The 17,021-nt window shown below is 45.9% G+C and overlaps 1 pseudogene; it reads right to left on the reverse strand.

Moving 5' to 3' along the window:
• Positions 1 to 14,795: 14,795 nt before the first annotated feature.
• Positions 14,796 to 16,433, reverse strand: LOC144805664 (uncharacterized; annotated as a pseudogene).
• Between the last annotated feature and the right edge of the window lie 588 nt (positions 16,434 to 17,021).

Genomic DNA, 17,021 nt, shown 5'->3' on the forward strand with positions numbered 1-17,021 from the left:
TTGCCTTGCGTTCCTTAAGAGATGTCTTATAGGCTAATCTTGCCCTTTTTATATCTGCTCGATCTTTTATGGGTTTATGTAAGGAGGTTATCAAGGCTGCATGGGTTTGAGAACATTTGGCAACAAACCAACCGCTTCTCTTGTCAGCCCATTTCTTACTTTTTGCCCGTAGTCTATTTTGTATAGTCTGAATTATTTTCCCAAAAGAACTAGGAATATCTGTTTTGTTAGTGTTTTCGTTGAGATAAGCTGTAAAATCATCTTTGCAGATGGTTAAGAGGTGCTTACAAAGTTCAGATTGATTGACAGCCGCCCATTTGACTGTCTAACCATTTTGTCTATCAATAGCAACATCTCCTGCCAGGTGTGTTGCCAGTGTTTTACTTGTTAATGCTTTGGCAGGGAGTTTTAAAAGGACGCTAATCGGTTAATGATCGCTAAAAGCAACAGGATGTACTTTAAAATTGTGTATTGTGTCCGCATATCTATTTGATACCAGTATATGGTCTATGGCTGAAAACAAGCCACCTCCGTTAAAGGTACTATTAAAAGGAATTAGGGACGAACACACACTATTTGCAAATCCCAAATCCATAGAATATTTTAGCAAATTAAATGAATCTCCAGAAGCAGTGTGCAAGAAATGGGACGCATCATTTGCATCATCTGGATCTACACCACAAACATCTCCCTCGATATATGGGCACGGTCCACAATTAAAATCCCCGCCCCAGATTATACAGTAGTCTTTACCAGAACTTCTTTGGGTCTTGTCCAAATCTCTCTGCAAATGCATCAAGATTTGTCATGTATCCGCAATGGGCATATTATTATAATAATTTGACAAGACTAAATAATACTTTTTATCTAAGTTGATTTTTAACACCTGATAATAGGTTTTAGACTTCATGAGGTCTATCTTGTGAGCATTTAACCTGTAAGACACATAGATGCAAAGGCCGCCCTTATTCCTTCCCTTACTTGATGGCAGCGCTGAACTGGAAAATGTCTTAAAACCATTAATATGTAAGATGTTATCAGACCAAGTTTCTTAAATACTTATAATGTCAAAATTATGGATGAATTCCAGCCAGGCAGGGTTAGACAGTTTAGCTTTAAGACCTGCCACATTCCAGAACAGGATCTCTATTTCTTTCATTCTAGGTCCAGACTGTGATATACAATCAGTGGGGGCAGGGACTACGTTGGGGCCACCAGAGCTATTTGGTGTTTCACTATAAGAAATGCTGGCCTTCGACTGAGTTATTTCACTCAGAGTATTACAGTTGTTACAATGATTAGCGGCGTTTCTTGCCCTAATGTCAGGTTGTTCAGTATTTACAAGTAAAGCTGTACATTGCGAGATTGTTCTTATTGATTGACATTGTACCCTATTGCTATTAATGTTACTGAGTCAATCGTTATCATCCAGGGAAGAAAGGGCCTCAAATCTATTAGTCAAAGGAATGCTAAATTGAGTGTGGTGCATGTTATTCATGAAATGGGCTGGGAGTTGCATCTCCTGTCCTGCGTGTCGGAGGTAGTTAGTGGGGGGATACAAGTAACCCAACGGGAGTACATTTATTCCATGATTGGTCACATAGAGGGAACCCTGTAGGCTCAAAATTTCTTGTGTTAAACTTGGTGTTCTAAAAGTGAGGACTATGCAATCACCCGGAGGCTCTTATCGCATTTCCCCACCCATCCCACTCTCCTTGCCATTTTAAATTCGCTAAATAGGGCATCAGTTAAGCCAATTTTAAACCAGAGCGTGCAAAGAGACTTATTATGTAAAGTCTCCCAGGATTCAATTGATTTGGACGTGGATTGTGGTACATTTGCCAATATTATTGTATATGGTGTGGCTTCTGGAGGTAGATTCAAGGTCAGGCCTTCTTCATTTACCCTGCCCCTTACCCTATATGTGATCTCCGGGTTGGGCAGTCTTTGATTAATAACGGGTGCTATATCAGATGGCGCTTTATTATAATCTAAATTAAAATGACTCGTATGTCCAACACCCCTCCCAGATTGCACGGCTGGTTGTGAGATGTCCGCCATATGGGGGTTGGCTATATTTCCACCATTTGATGTGCTCCCTAGACACCCTAAGCAACTGGGCGGTATGTTATTTGTGCCTACACCCTGTATTTCTCTCAAAAGTTCCTCGATCGCCAGGGTCATTGCCAGCAGTTTTCTGATGTGGCCGAGGCCGATAGTGAAAGTTGATGGTATGGGGCATTGCCAGAGCTCTGCCCCTCACTGGGCACCAAAGAGATCACGGAAATGGAACAAGACTCCAGGCGCCCAGACAAATCAATCAATGTACCTTCCAGAAGCTTTAAACGGCCGCCCAATGAAGCAACATTTTTGTCTCTAGATTCCCTGATCCGACCAAGGGCAGTGTCCAATACTGTCATATTAATGGCATTAATGGCTGTGCCGTCCTCCTTGGGCAGAATTGCGTAGACAATGAAACATCCATGGTCTGAGTACTTACAGAGCAACTCTTTACCGCTGTATTGGTCTGGGAGTCACACTCGGATTCCTTTTGAAGTTTTTGTTTTGATGGACCCTTACCCTTCTTACGGTTCACGGATGCCTTTGCCTTCGGCTTAGCCTTTGTGCCCCCAATAGAAGAATTGGAAGTCCGGGTTCTAGAGGCTATGCTTGGCCCGTTAGAGATATCCATTTGTAGTGCTGGCAGCTCATCATGTACAAGGGCCAACACATCAGAGACCACTGGTAGTGTCCCCAAATTATAAGGTGATGAGCAGGATTGGGTTAAGTTTTGGGAGATACCTGCTGGATTATGTAATCCTAATGAGGTTCGCCTTGAATGAGATAGGGGGTCTAGAGACAGCCGCCTCTCTGTTAGTTCTATCTCATGGCATAGTAATGATTCTTCACTCGTTATAAATGCGTCAGATAATCACTCCACCACGACGTTAAGTACCAATCCCGCTTCACATGAATCAACGGAAAGTTATAATTAAAATCTGTACCTGAAGGTCGTTATAGAGGTGGTATGATGTAGGGCCACTTGTTAGAGGGGGGGCCCAGCCCAGCCTCCTCCGAGCTTCGACGGGCAAGGACGGGCCCGCCCTTGGCCCACACGCGTCCCGCGCTGTTGGATCCCCCCAGAGAGTTTTATAGACCCGGTGACTGGCTGGCGCTGCTCCTCACGCGAGATCGCACTGCCCTGTGGGAGATGGAGTCCAGGCAGTCCGCGGTCCGTGTTCAGGAGCAGAGAAGAAATAATACGGAGTCCTGTGGTGGTGCCACAATATCCCAACAAGGGCCCAGGCAGCAGCACAAACAGCAGAGCAGCAATGCGGGCACGTAAGGGCATGAACATCTCAATAAGAGCCCCAAAAGGAAGTCTATTTTTATATTGACCCTAGGTGTGGACTGTAGAGGCTGCAAGAAGGGCACCTCTGCCCAGAAGAGGACCTTATGTCATTGCATCATCTTGTGCATCACAAAGGAACTGACTGAGAGAATCTGCGCTCAGTCCCCAAGAGCAGAGTCCTCTGCATCAGCACTTGTCAGGGGTGTTCCTGTGGCTGAGATTTACTGTGAGGTAACATGGGCTTCCCTCCTCCACACCTTCACTAAGCGTTATTGCATGGATTCAGAGGAGAGCAGGGATAGCCAGTTCAGACGTTCAGTGCTTCAGGGTCTTTAACAGCGTTATTTTCCATCGTAATGACTCTTGGTGTGGTTCCAGAATCATGAAAGTCTTCCATAACTGTGGTGATTCACAAGAAAGGGGGGAAGGGGCCTGTATCGAAGGCTATCCGGGGGCTTGAGTTTCCGAGGTACCCAGGTGGCAAGTGAACAACAATGGCTGGAGAGATACTTCCACTGCCCCTGTGGTACTTTCGGTTTCGCTCTTGGTCATTGTTGGCGCCGACTCGCTGCTGATCGACACTGCTGCCCTGGTCTAGTCGTCAATCCCACACTGGCCGTTGATCCTCGACATCTCGAATCTCTGCAGGCCTGCCACGGAGGGAATCATTCTGACCAGATCTCAAAGGTCCCGCCGGAGCTCGTTGCTCATCATGGCGGGCAGGGCGGATGCCGAGAAGCGCAACACCAGAGGCCCGAACCGAGGAGGGGTTGCCCACTCTCAGACCATAGATCGCTTTACTCGCCCAAAGGGATCCACAGGCCGAGCAAGCAAGATCCCTGAGGAGACCGTTGACGGTCCTCCCGCGACTGATGATCCGACTTTACAGGATGTTATGGGCGCCATTGCCAGTGTCCGGACTGCTATGGGCCAGCAGTATGAAACTTTAGCTACTAAGTTAGACATGGTGGCAATCGAGGTCAACCTTATCAGGACGGACTTGGGGAAAACCAATGAGCGGGTCAAATCCCTGGACATCAAGACCGCAAGCTTGACTTCGGACGTCTCGGATCTCCAAGCCGAAGTCCGCAATCTTCGAACGGCCAGAGACTTGTTTGCCCGTCGGCTGGATGATTTCGAGAGCCGTACCTGGCGCAACAACATTCGCATCGTAGGTGTTCCGGAGAACTCCACAGACGTGCCTGCGGATCTTCTGGTGGAAGACCTTGTTCGGAACCATTTGGTACCAAAGGGTCTTAGTAATCTTTTTGCGGTGGAACGTGCTCATAGAATTCCAGGTGGGAAGCCCAAGCTTGGAGCCGCTCCGAGGCCTATAATAGCCAGGATTTTTAATTTCCGAGACAGAGACGCTATCCTGCAGGCCTCGCGTGCCAATGGTCCCACTAAGTTTGAGAATGTGTTGATCAGTTTTTACCCGGACTTTACACAGGTGGTACAGAAGCAACGTATGGGCTTTACGGGGGTGAAAAGAGGTCTCAGGGATATGGGACTGAAGTGCGCCATGCTTTTTCCAGCCCGCCTGAGGATTGAACATAACGAACGTACATTCTTTTTCGACCGCCCTGAGGGGTCCAGTGACTGGTTGGACACTTTGACGACGCACCTTGCCAGCCCGGAGAGTTCGAGGGGCGCCGAGGGTGGCTTGGAAGAACAGGAGTAGTGAGTCTGCGCCGGCGAGCCAGTTTATGGACGCTCTGCAGTGGCTCTGTGATAGCTATGTTTATATGGTGTTGATACCCGGGGGTAGGGGGATTCGGGACTCTTCCTCCTCAGGGGACTTCTTTCTCTCTCTTCTTGTAGGTTAGTTAAATGGGGCGACAGGCACACTGCAAGTTGGGGTGGCTTTGTGGTCTACCGCAGGGGTGCAGGGTGGGGGGATGTGTGTTGAGGGGTTCTTGGGGGGTGGTGGAGGGGTCTTTTCTTGTTTGTTTGTTTCAAGGCTACGATTTGGTCAGTATTTTATCCTATGTGCCTGTTTCGTGGCGGGGGGACTGTTTGTTCATTTCTGGGATGGGGGGTAGGGGGCTGAGGGTGCTGAGCTGGAACGTTAATGGTCTCGGGGATAGGATAAAACGGGGGATAGTTTTGCAGTATTTGAAGCGACACTCCCCGGATATCGTTTTACTCCAGGAGACTCATCTCGTAGGAAATACGTGCCATGCGTTGAATAGACGGGGCTACCGTTTGGTGGCCCACTCTGGCTTTACTACTGGGTCGAGGGGGGCGGGTATCCTGGATAGAAACTCCCTCCCCCTCGAAATAGATGACATGGTTTTGGATGATAGGGGCCGCTATGCCGCTGTTGTGGGCCGTTGGGAGGGGAAGACGATCTCCATTTTGTCTGTGTATGTTCCCCCTGGTCTACAATCCACCACGTTTTCTGATTTGGGCGGGGTGGTCCTGGGGCTCCCCGATGGTCTGTTGGTAGTGGGTGGCGATTTTAATTCAGTTGTCAGTGCGGAAGAGGATCGTAGCCCTCGCAGAACCCTCCCCACGTCGCAGCTATGGCTGGGGAATTTTTTGTACACGTTGGGTTTAGCAGATTGTTGGAGGCAGCTGCACCCTGGACAGCTCCAGTATAACTTCTATTCGGAGCGCATGGTAGTCTCTCGAGACTCGATTACATACTTGTACCAGCGGCACAGATGGTCTCTGTGAGGGAAATTAGGCATTTGGCTAGAGGGATCTCAGACCACTCCCCACTCTGGCTCACTATTGACGTGCGGCTAGAGTCCGGGGGTCGGGTCGCTCCAATTAATCCATGGCATCTTCGCAACCCCAACATTGGTACGGAAGTGGTTAAGTGTATGGATCTCTACTTTGCCGAAAATGTAGGGTGGGTGTCCTCCCCTGTTTCTTTATGGGAGGCATACAACACTGTGGTCCGGGGTCAGACTCTATCTTTGATTGCCAGCGAGAGGAAGCGCAGAACTATGGAAGTGGTGGGCCTGGAAAATGACATCACTGAGTTGGAGGAACGGATGGGGTCTGGGACTACGCCTGAGGACTTGCACTCCTTGGTACTTAAACAGTCTGAATACAGAGCTCTGGTGACTGATGCGGCTAGGGCAATGAATCGTGAGCAGCAAGGTCGTCTGTGCTATGTGGGTGACAAGGCGGGAAAATTGATTGCTTGGCTGGACAAGAGGGATAGATTGAGTCGGGTGGTGCCTGTTATTGAGAGAGTGGATGGCGTGCGAGTGGTGGACCCGGTCGAGATAGTGGAGGTCTTTGCCCAGCACTTTCAGAAGGTTTACGCGCCGGTCTCTGGCAGACCGGAGGAGGATTCGCACTTGTTGCTCCGCGATATAGCGTTGCCTAGTCTGTCGGACTCAGACAAGGAGGCAGATTTTTCCACCGATGAAGTAGCGCTCGCTATCCGTTCGCTTCGTTCGGGCAAGGCTTCAGGCCCGAACGGCATACCGGTCGAGCTGTATAAGCTGAGCCCTGACAAAATGGCGCCGTATCTTCGCCGGATGTTCTTGGCATCGCGAGATCTCGGGCTTCTTCCCCGGGACCAGAGACTGGCGTCCATTGTGGTCATCCACAAGGATGGCAAGCCTCGTGAACTCTGTTCGTCATATCGGCCGATCTCGCTTTTTAATGTGGAGCCCAAGATCCTTGCAAAGCTCTTGGCGAGCCGGCTGATTACGGTGATCGGCGATTTGGTACACCTGGATCAGTCTGGTTTTATACCCCACCGCAATACCGCGTTGAATCTTCGACGTCTTCATGGTGTCTTGGCAAGGGCGGGGTCTCTTGAGGAGGCGGCCATCTTGGTCTCACTTGACGCCTCGGTGGCCTTCGACACGGTGGAATGGCCATATCTGTGGGCTGCCCTTGCCAAGTTTGGCTTTGGCCCTAAGTTCATTGGGTGGGTTAGACTTTTATATGAGCAACCGCTGGCTCAGGTGGTGGTCAACGGAAGGGCCTCGGAACCTTTTGTTCTTGGGCGCGGCACGAGGCAGGGCTGCCCTTTGTTGCCTCTCCTTTTTGCACTTTCTTTTGAACCCCTTGGAATCCGTTGGGAGCCCTCGCTCAAGGGCATACGGTGGTCCCCCGCCTTCGAGGATTGTGTGTCGCTTTATGCCGATGATATATTGTTGTATCTCACTTCTCCCCGTAAGTCGTTGGGTGTTCTGTTTGACATCCTGAGTTCTTTCGGGAGGAACTCTGGTTTGGTTATCAATTGGGCTAAGTCCTGCATTTACCCACTTAGGGCTGGACAACCTTCTCTGCCCCGCATTTGCCCTATACCTGTTTCCGAAGTTGGCTTCAAGTACTTGGGGATCTACATTTCGATGGACCCCACGGTGCGCTATGAGCGGAATTTACTACCTCCGCTTGTCCGGCTTAGGTCGGATGCTGCAGCGTGGTGTGGATTGCCTCTGTCCCCTTTGGGAAGAGCGGCCTTGTTTAAAATGATGTCTCTTCCCCGGTTCCTGAATGCCATTCAGAATACGCTCGATCTGGTTCCGGCCAGCTATTTCCGTGAAATTGAGGGCCTCCCGAGGAAGTTGGTTTGGGGCGGGCGGCCCCGCATAGCATTGGCAAAATTGACTTTGCCGTGGTATGACGGTGGTATAGCTTTGCCTGATGTCAAACGTTATTACTGGGCATCTCAGTTGAGTGCTATCAATCACGCCATGTATGGTCCTGTCCCGAATCCCGAATCCCGCCTATGAGATGGACAGGTGGCAACTGCCGGGGGGTGATTACAATAGAGCGCTCTATTCCAGAACCGCCAGGAGGAATCTGACAGGCCCCACTGCTGTGGCGGTACGGGTATGGGGCAGTGCAACATCGGCCACGGGCTGGACGGATAAACTGACTAGGGCAACTCCCCTGTATGCTGCTGAGAGATTGGGTGGTCTGTGGTCATCGAAGGGATTCGATAGTTGGGACCTTATCGGTATCAGCAAAGTAGGCGATCTTTGGGCCACCAGCAGAGTCAAAACTTTTGACGAACTGAAACGGGAGTATAAGTTGAGTGACAGGGAATATTTTCGATATCTTCAGGTCCGCCACGCACTCGATTCGGTCTTCCCTGTTGGGACTACGATTCCTGAGTCTTCACCCCTGGAGGATAGAGTGCTGGATGGGCATGTCCCTGACAGCACCATCTCTCTCATATATAAAAAAAACTTATTAATGCCCGTTCGGACCTCCTTATACAGCTAAGAGATGCGTGGATTGGTGATGGTCTGGAGTTGGAGACGAGGACTGGCAAGCTGCAATATCCTCCCCTAAAGAAGTTGCGATTCCGGCGCGTCTCCGACTGGTGCAGCTGAAGATTCTGCATCGTGTCTATGTCACAGGTCCACGGTTGGTGCATTTGGGTTATTCTGTGGATGTGTCATGTCGGCGTGGCTGTGGTATGCTTGCTACCTTCCTCCACATTATATGGGAATGCCCGGAGGTAGTGGTTTTCTGGAATCGAGTGCATGCGGTCATGGGTGAAGTGACGGGTGTTGAGCAGCTCCCTGAGGCCAGACGCTGTTTGTTGAATGTATGGGAACCGAATGACTGTACGGTTGCTCAGACTCAGTGGGTCACGCTGGGTAACATTATTGCGAAGAGAGATATTGCTCAATTGTGGGGATCTCATAGGGCACCGTCGGTCTCGACCTGGGAGGAGAACATGGACTGGTGCATGTTTAGAGAAAAAATCGTGTACATATCTCGTGGTAGGCCCAAGAAGTGGGGCAAGATATGGGGTCAATGGAATTCATATCGAGGAGAGATCTGTGCTCCTCCCCTTGCTGAGCCCCCTGACATTCCACGATCTCCTTGACTGTACGTTCTGGTACTTTGATTTCCTGTTGTATGTGATGCACTGCTCACTCTCGGTCCCCACTCCCCTCTCCCGTGATTTCTTGATGCCTGCTACTCATTTGTCTCCCCCTACCGTACGTAACAGTCCTTATATTGCTTGGTTTTGCCTCGACTCTTTTTCGTGTTTTTCTTTGTGGTGTTTATACATTGTAAAAAATGGAAACCTTTATTTATCCTCTCTTGCCATGGGCTCCGGATAACATCGTGCTTCTACGCTGCCGGACCCTCGGGCTGTCGGCTGATGAGCTGTGTATAGAGTTGTTATTGTTATTGCATGTAACTGACCGGCCTCTGTGGTTGTAGGTCTGTAACTGTACTCTTTTTTATGAAATAAAGGTTTTTAAAAAAAAAGAAAGGGGGGAGAGATGACCCCCCAACTATCGGCTAATTTCCCAACTAGGCAACATCTGGAAAATCTTTGGGAAACCCTTACAGTCACGACTCGAGACCAGGACAGAGGAGGACAATATTGCCTCTAACTCTCAGGCTGGATCCTGAAAAGGCTAAAGTAGAATCGACCAGGCTCGGAGGTTGCACATGATCTGTATGAAGTTTGTGTCCCTGGAAACTACCTGCTCTACTTGGTCTTAAGAGACCTAAAAACAGCATTCGATTCTGTCGCCGCTCCGTCCTTCGGAGTCTTCTGGAGGAAGGAGGTTCCCAAGCAACTATTTGAGTACCCGTAAGGATCTGCCCGTGGCAATCATTCCAGAGTAAGATTTAGTGTTAAAGGAGAATGCACAGAGAAGTTTGAAATAAACATTGGCGTTGGGCAGGGTTGCGTACTTGCCCCAGCTTTATTCAACATTCACATCAATGGAACTGATTCTCTCGGGAATCTTCATCTTGATGTTCCGATATTGGAGAAGGAGAATATTCCGATCCCGGGGGTTGCAGATGATGCAGTAATATTAGCGCGAACTGAAAAATCAGTGCATCAACTTTTGGAAGGCTTCGAGCTATTCTGTAAGGTACAGAAGTTAATAATCAATAAAGAGGAAAATATATGATAATTATTCCTAAATCAAAGGTATTGTTGACATTCAGGATTAATGGTAAACCAACTAAGCGACTTAAAACATGACTACCTCTGCATACGAATGGATGAACATTTATATTGGAAAGCTCATGTGGCGAAGGCGGAAACAAACTTGACGCCACTATTCTACATTTTGCTAACTCAAGCAGCAAGAGACCAATAAAACTAGCACTGATGCATTCAAGACAAATGCACGTGTGGCCTGCCCTTATGGTGCTGAACTGTGGGATTTTACAAAAGTTCAGGCTCTTCTTAAACTGGGAAACATCTTCTTGTAACATGTACTAAACCTGGGTCCTGGAATCCCACTGACAGTATTAAGAGCTGAGCTGGGGTTCACTGGAGGATCTCACCCCGTATGATAATGGATGCGAGTGTGGTCAAATATATCCTTTGCATCATATAGTATGGTTCCGCAGGAACTGCAACGATGCAGGATTACAATAATTTACTCCGGTTCAAGCACGCTGAGAACATTCCAACATACACTAGTTGAGTAGAGAAATAGAATCATCTGGAACTGATGAATAAGGCAACACTAGAACTGGTTAAAAAGAAATATTGTGCATTCATGTGGAGCTCGCAAGAAGCAAGGAAAGGCATCCTTCTGAGTAATTACCAGAAAGTAAAATGTGAACCGAGCCTGGAGCAGTTCATGGACTTGCTGTTCCCTGCTGAGAAAATGGCTTTATATCTCATGTTCAGATTAGGAACTCTTCAGGTACGAACCTTAACTAAATCATGGGTAAAGCCCCTGGAGGCGGATCTGACACGTGTCCCCGAACATAAGGGGGCCCGAGTCATTTATGCATTTTATGCTGCTGTGTGATATGTCGCATAAAATCCGTAGGTACTACTTACGTCCACTTTTTCTAAAATGTAACCTGATATGCTGCAGGGCAGCACTTTTCTTATGTTATAGAACTGATCGTATGGAGATTTGCCAGGCAGTTGCTTCGTATATGCAGACCTGCCATAGACAGCAGCGAAGGAAGTGGGTTCAAACCATAAACCAACAGTAGTGGTGGTTTTATAATTTTCCGTTTATCTCTGGGGGCTGTGGTCGTCCTTTGACATATTTGCCCTCATAAACTGGGGCGTAGCTCGACTCCAACATGAAAGGCACTGGAGAACCTTATGGACTGGACAGAGCATCGAGAGGTATTGTTGCACATTTCTACTTATACCTGCACTTTATAAAATGCTCGCTTAGGTGTTGGCCGTCTATTGGCCCATATCTGAGGGTTTAATTCCTGCCCGGCTGTCAGCAAAACTAACTATTTGGACAATCCTCGTTTTTTTAACACACTAGGTAACGTCTGCGCAGCAGGCTTGTGCTCTTCTTTCATTTCTGATGTTTATAAGACAGCTGTCAGGCTTGCTAGGGGTTGACTTGCTCTGAGTAGGCAACAAGCAGACGGAGACGCCGGTATCTGCACCTATGTACGTGCTTGTTAGCTGGTACGCTTTGTAAGATCTAATGACCGCTCTAATTGATTGGTTTTAAAAGTGATATACGTCATCCATTTGCACTAGCATTTTACGTCAGATCATGGATTATGCGCAAAGTGTAGTATTTGTATGAACTGTGCTTAAGTCGTTTTAAATCGACAAGAATTGTGATTGTTTTATTATCTGCTGTAAATAACGCTGACAATAAACCTTTGCTATCAAGTACCACACCTGCAGGAATGCTCAGTGGGTTGGGTGAAGCTAGATTTAACATGGTCATCTGTGGAAGTGTGTCCCTCCAGAAATCATAGTAGATCATACGGTGGGGGTCAAGAAAGGTTTATTTAAGTATCACAGATGCAGAGACCCCATCCATCATCAAGCTAAGACCAACGGACAAATGTCTCTATTCCAGCTCACGGCCTAGCAACCATCCCCACATTCCAGAATATCATGACACAGGACGTCACACCTTCTCCCCTCTTACATATAGGGAGGAGTCACTTTAGTCTGGTGCTCAATTACATGTGTAGATGTGTCTGGTGGTGCCTGATAACTGAAAGGCACGCATTTGTTTACATACAATTTCAAATATGTCTGATTTATTATTCCTATTACCGCGCTTTCTACCTTGAGAAGGCCCATCCGAGACCAGTGTGTGGACAAAACACATGGTGACAAATCGAGGACAAAGGGATTGGGACATGGTCTAGGGAAACTGACAACAAATCCTACATCAAACCTCACGTTTAACTGATGAAGCGCAAAGAGCGATATAAAGCGATATACTGAGAAAAAGTAACCTTGAGAATTGCTGCAAACTAAAGTAAATTAAAAAAACTAATAAAAGAACTACATATCCACAGCTGTGAGACCTGGAAACCGATTATTTCTCAATATAGCCCTAGTTTATGATTACCTTACAGTGCTCACATTATCATCCGCGCTAGAAGAGATGGGAGCCTGGGGTGTCTGGTCACAGAAGTTCATTTACATACAAAGGGGGTGACAGCCTGTTCACAACGCACAGCACAACTTGTACACAGAAAAGGGTAAAGTCTTGTGTCTATTTTTTCATTTTCTTTAATATATCCTGCACCTCGCTCTCTTCTTCTCTTTCTCTCATTTCAATTCATCATAAATTAGTCAAATTCACTATTGCTTTATCAGCACGGCACAAGTCGGGGGTAGCCACAGTTTGAAGGGCCCCCCCCCACTATTATCTAGAAACTTGACTCAGTTCCACCTAGCTCCTTAGCCTGCGACTGATAATTGTTACTTTGTGCCCCAGCTCTGCAGACACAGGCCTCTGAGTGTTTGTGTGAGTGGCGCAAGAGAGGAACAGAGAACTTGACAAAATTAGCCCTTCTATTGCTTAATACATTGTAAATGTGAAACACTTTGGAGCTTAGGGGCTGGATAAAGAATAACGTCAGGAAACAAACGCAAATTAAAAGCACATTTTATTTATACTCTGAAAACTGTTTAAAAATGTAATTTCCAAGTTCCACATTTCTGTTTAAAAATATTTACACTTTCAGTCATTTCCGAGTTTAGTTACAAACTAATAGTGGAAAAAATTACATGATGTATAAAAACTGAAACCAAAAACGTATTTTTACATTATTTTATGTTTCTTGTTTTGTGTTTTTTTTTTTTTTTTTTTTTTTTTGTGATGTCACTACATGTGACGTCACTGTGATTTGCATATGATAATGGGCTCCTTCACTATTTTCCTTACTTGTGCGCTGTTTATTGGCATGACATGGGTCTATAGGTATTAAAAATAAACATATAAATTCACAGGTGTTCAGTCCATTTCTCTGGTGATGTCACACTTTGGCATGTATTTGGCTGCTTCTTCTATTTTTAGGTGAGTACAAATAATGTGCCGTTCCCCATCCTTCCATTTCTCTCTTTTTCTTCCCCTTTCTTTGTCTCTCTCGCTCTCTTTATCTCTCCCCCTCTCTATCTCCCACACACTCCTGTTAGCGTTAGCTTCATGAATGTCACTGCCACTTCTGGCATTCATACGACAAATCCTTCAGAACATTTGAGGACAAAGGACAATCAAGCGTGGAAGACGAGTTGCTGGGAGTGCAACGGACTGTTCTGGCACATATATGCTTTTGATGTGAGATTTTGCTATTTCACCACATTCTTCAAACAGAGTCTGCTGCGTACAATGGCTCAATTCTGGTAAAATATAGATTTTGGAAAGTGACAAAATGAATAGGGAGAGCCAAGTCGGAGAGGAGCCGCGGGTCGCACTTAGTAATAATGCGCGAGGCAAGAGCTGAACCATCAACCAATAACAGTGTGTAAAAGATGCACCAAACGTTACTTAAAAACAAGGTATATGCTCTTTTATATCTGAAAATAGGTTATTTCTTGAACACCTGTGCTTCGCTTTAGTTCATTACATATACTGCAGTGGCATTTGTTAATAGTAATACATACATTTTACCAATGAAGCTTCCATCTCCAGAGCCCTGACAACATGTCCACTCTGGGTGTGTTGAGTTTATAGGTTTTATAACTAATCCGACAAGTTAGCTGAAAATACTGCTGTTAGTCCCAGTATTGTTCAGTGTTGCTTTTACAGGTAGTGTGGCCAGGTGCGATTGAATGTTTTTCTTTGTATCTCTTCTTCACCAAGTAAAAATCAACAATGTTTCTTTTCTTTTAATCCACATTGTGCTTGTCTTCCACTGTGTATCCTGGTACATCATGTCACTTTGCTATGTGTACGAAAGTGAACAATCACTGGAAACAAACACTTTTATAATTCTGCAAATACTGTTATCTGTTTTTCTTCTTTACTGCTATTCAGGTCTTCTATCAGTGGTATTTTAATGTCATACATAATTTGAATTTGATCTTTTTCCGTAATTCATTTCTCTCACAATAACTGCACTGTTCTGCTTTTGTCTATGTCCTTAGACGGGTCAATATTATTTTTGATGTTCTTAAATTCTTTCCGGAATCTCTGCATCGCTAGGATTATTTCCATGTGAGTTAAATAAAGGAGTGTATTCACTGAGGGCTGTGTGGGATCGAAAATTCACAGAAGCCATTCTCACTTTCAGTGCCCTTCTATGTTTTCCCCCTGTGTGTTCGCTGATGACTTTGTAGCTCTGATCGTCGACTAAAGCTCTTCCCACATTCATTGCGTTTGACTGGCTTTCCCCCTGTGTGTGTTTGTTGATGTTTTCGTAGGGTTGATAACTGACTAAAGCTCTTCCCACAGTCATTGCACTTGAATGGTTTTTCCCCCGTGTGTGTTCGCTGATGACTTTGAATGTGTGATAACCGACTAAAGCTCTTTGCACATTCACTGCACTTGAATGGTTTTTTCCCTGTGTGTGTTCGCTGATGTCTTTGAAGGTGTGATAACAGACTAAAGCACTTTGCACATTCACTGCACTTGAATGGTTTTTCTCCTGTGTGTGTTCGCTGATGACACCTTAATGCTGTAGAGTAACTAAAACTACTGTCACATTCACCACAATGATAGCATTTTCCCCTGTGTGTGTTCGCTGATGAATTTGTTGGACTCTTCCCACATTCACTGCAGTTGAATGGTTTTTCCCCTGTGTGTGTTTGCTGATGTGTTTGAAGGCTTGATTAATGACTAAAGCACTTTGCACATTCACTGCACTTGAATGGTTTTTCCCCTGTGTGTGTTTGCTGATGTGTTTGAAGGCTTGATAAATGACTAAAGCACTTTGCACATTCACTGCACTTGAATGGTTTTTCCCCTGTGTGTGTTCGCTGATGACATTTTAGGTATGATAACCTACTAAAGCTCTGCACACATTCACTGCACTTGAATGGCTTTTCCCCTGTGTGTGTTCGATTATGTCTTTGAAGGATTGATAACCTACTAAAGCTCTGCACACATTCACTGCACTTGAATGGTTTTTCCCCTGCGTGTGTTCGCTGATGACATTTTAGGTATGATAACCTACTAAAGCTCTGCACACATTCACTGCACTTGAATGGCTTTTCCCCTGTGTGTGTTCGATTATGTCTTTGAAGGATTGATAACCTACTAAAGCTCTGCACACATTCGCTGCACTTGAATGGTTTTTCCCCTGTGTGTGTTCGCTGGTGTCTTTGTAGTTCTGATAACCTACTAAAGCTCTTGACACATTCACTGCACTTGAATGGCTTTTCCCCTGGGTGTATTCGCTGATGACTTTGGAGGTTTGATAACTGACTAAAGCACTTCCCACATTCACTGCACTTGAATGGTTTTCCCCCCGTGTGTGTTTGCTGATGACTTTGGAGGTTTGATAACTGACTAAAGCACTTCCCACATTCACTGCACTTGAATGGTTTTTCCCCTGTGTGTGTTCGCTGATGTGTTTGAAGGTGTGATAACTGACTAAAGCACTTCCCACATTCACTGCACTTGAATGGTTTTTCCCCTGTGTGTGTTCGCTGATGTGTTTGAAGGTGTGATAACTGACTAAAGCACTTCCCACTTTCACTGCACTTGAATGGTTTTTCCCCTGTGTGTGTTCGCTGGTGTCTTTGGAGGTTTGATAACTGACTAAAGCACTTCCCACATTCACTGCACTTGAATGGTTTTTCCCCTGTGTGTGTTCGCTGGTGTCTTTGTAGTACTGACAACCTACTAAAGCTCTTGACACATTCACTGCACTTGAATGGCTTTTCCCCTGTGTGTGTTCGCTGATGCATTTGTAGTCTTGATAATTGGCATGACATGGGTCTATAGGTATTAAAAATAAACATATAAATTCACAGGTGTTCAGTCTACAGGTTCTGCAATGGCAATCCTTAGACATATTTTAAAAGGCTGCTTCTGTGAGTGGCGCAACCAGCGCTGCAGGCCCACTAGCAGTATTGGCATTCACAAACCCTGGCACTCCTGGTGTACTTTACTGGGGACTGACAGTAAATCCAATGACATGTGGGTATCTTCCTAGACAATTTACAATGCGATAGACATTAAAAGAATATGTAGCACAGATAGTAGAAAATTTCAAACTAACAAAAACATGTTAAATGTATTTTTTTGTAAAGTATCTATCTCAATAACTATAATAAAAATATTTTCCCGTACATGTTTTTGTTAGTTTGAAATGTTCTACTATCTGTACTACACATTCTTTTATTGTCTATCGCATTGTAAATTGTCTAGGAAGATACCCACATATTGTTTTTCCCTGTCCTAGAAGACTCTAATTGTCAGGGGGCCCTTATTTTCTCATTTAGTAAATCAAATGAGCCAATCATGGAAATCAATCATAAGTACACTTTACATTGGGAGCACTTGCACTGCGGCACGGATTG

The sequence above is a fragment of the Lissotriton helveticus genome (genome assembly GCF_964261635.1).
Source record: "Lissotriton helveticus chromosome 1_1 unlocalized genomic scaffold, aLisHel1.1 SUPER_1_unloc_18, whole genome shotgun sequence".
Classification (NCBI taxonomy): domain Eukaryota; kingdom Metazoa; phylum Chordata; class Amphibia; order Caudata; family Salamandridae; genus Lissotriton; species Lissotriton helveticus.